The sequence below is a fragment of the Girardinichthys multiradiatus genome, chromosome 12 (assembly GCF_021462225.1).
Source record: "Girardinichthys multiradiatus isolate DD_20200921_A chromosome 12, DD_fGirMul_XY1, whole genome shotgun sequence".
NCBI lineage: Eukaryota > Metazoa > Chordata > Actinopteri > Cyprinodontiformes > Goodeidae > Girardinichthys > Girardinichthys multiradiatus.
The window spans coordinates 52,564,388-52,566,495 of NC_061805.1; positions in this window are offsets into that span (position 1 = coordinate 52,564,388).

Genomic DNA, 2,108 nt, shown 5'->3' on the forward strand with positions numbered 1-2,108 from the left:
TGATGTGGGAATGACGTCAGATCCAACTTCACCATGCTGGTCCTACTGGGATTCACTACTGGGTTCAGTACTGGTCATGTTCTAAGGTTCTGTGTGTATGATTTAATAAGACACAAATCATTTGAAGTGCAAAGAAACCAGGCAGCCATGTTGGATTGTGAGGTCAGAAGGGAAAATTCTGATTTCAACTTAAATGCAGAAAAACTATCATCTTTTTTTTCTAAAAATGCTTGAACCTGAAGATGACATTGAATCAGGTAAAGTATTTATTCACAGTGCAGCATCTCCATTTAAATTTTATTCCAATTTATAAATCATAAAATAGTGAAACGCAAAATTCAGCAAAACATCCTGGGATCTCAGAGCTGAGTTGAGTTTCTCAGCTGAGCTGTTGAAGCTGAGCTCAGAGCAACAGCTTTACTAGAGATGGGATCCCAAACCCGACTCCCGCACAGGCAGCGTTTCATTTTCCTGCTGAATTTCTGTAAAAATGAATTCAAGACATGGACTTTTAGAAATGGTTATTTTTTAAAGCTCAAATTTAGCCGATATGTGAATTAAACTATTATTTAAGGATGAACTGATAAATAACTCACTGATATAAATAACCTGAACAGACAATAACTGAATAAACTCATGTGGATTTAATGTGTATTTGTTATCCTCATCCTCAAGCTTCTGTAAATTCACCTGATATAGACTTTAGACAGCAGATGGCGCTGCTGCAAAAAAAGGGAATTTTAGAACTGGGGAATTTAGATCAATAACTTTCTTTAGACATAGAATTATGAACTGAAAAACTAATATAAACTGACAAGGAAAACTTTCGATAAAACCTCAGTGGGAAGATGCTGAAAAATGATTTAAACAATAAATTCAGGATATGAAATTAAAAAGGTGAGACGGGATAATCTGCAGTGTCCTGGAGTGGTTTTAACGCAAACTTTCAGCATAGGAAACTTTGGGATAAATCCTGAAAAAGTCCTTCCAGTCAGATTAAAGGAAAGAGTTTGGATCTTCCTGTGTCCAATAATAAAAGTTTCCTCTTAAATGAATTAACCCTTATTAGGATCCAGACTCATTTCTTTAGATTTATTTTTGAGCAACTTTGTGTTTTATTTGTGAGTCAGAGCTGCCTTAAGGCTCATGTTTCATTTATTAGTTATTAAAGATGAATGTTAATAACTAATGAATGAACTCTGGGAAACTCTGAGTCGTTTATTGGCTTCCTTCTCAGCACAAATATGTAACTAACAGCAGTTGTTGTCTCCTTTATTGATTATGCCTAAATGTAATGTCCCACAAACTCAGGTTAGCTCTCAGTTGACCAAGTGCTTAAAGCATCATATAGTTGATGCAGATGTAAAAAGTGCACCATTTCTTAAATATGTTAGAAAGTCGAGCTGCAGGTTCACTGACAGGAAACAGCTGCAGCAACTTCCTTTTACAGAGGCTCCGCCCACTTAAGAAAACCCAGTGATCTGGCCTTTGATTGGTCACTTCCTGATCAACAGGTTTGTGTTTGGTCACATTTAAAGGAAACAACATTGGATGGATTTATGAGCTCAGATCACCAGTTCATAAGGAGCTACAACCATTTAAACCAGTTTAAACAGGTTCTGAAACTGGTCAGTGTGAGGACTAACAAGAAACAGAACAAATTGGACAAGTTCACAGACCAAAATAAGAGCAGTCAGGTAGAGTTCTTTCAAAATAAAAGACCCTCTGCTTACAGGAAGCTGGCAGCTACAAGCAGAGCAAGGTGAGTTTGGGCATGCATGTGTGCGTGTGTTTGTGTGTGTGACAGAGAGAGAGAGAGAGAGAGAGAGAGAGAGAGAGAGAGAGAGAGAGAGACAGAGACAGAGAGAGAGAGACAGAGAGAGAGAGACAGAGAGAGAGAGAGAGACAGAGAGAGAGAGAGAGAGAGAGAGAGAGAGAGAGAGAGAGAGAGAGAGAGAGAGAGAGAGAGAGAGAGAGAGAGAGAGAGAGAGACAGAGAGAGAGAGAGAGAGAGAGAGAGAGAGAGAGAGACAGAGAGAGAGAGACAGAGAGAGAGAGAGAGACAGAGAGAGAGAGAGAGAGAGAGAGAGAGAGAGAGAGAGAGAGAGA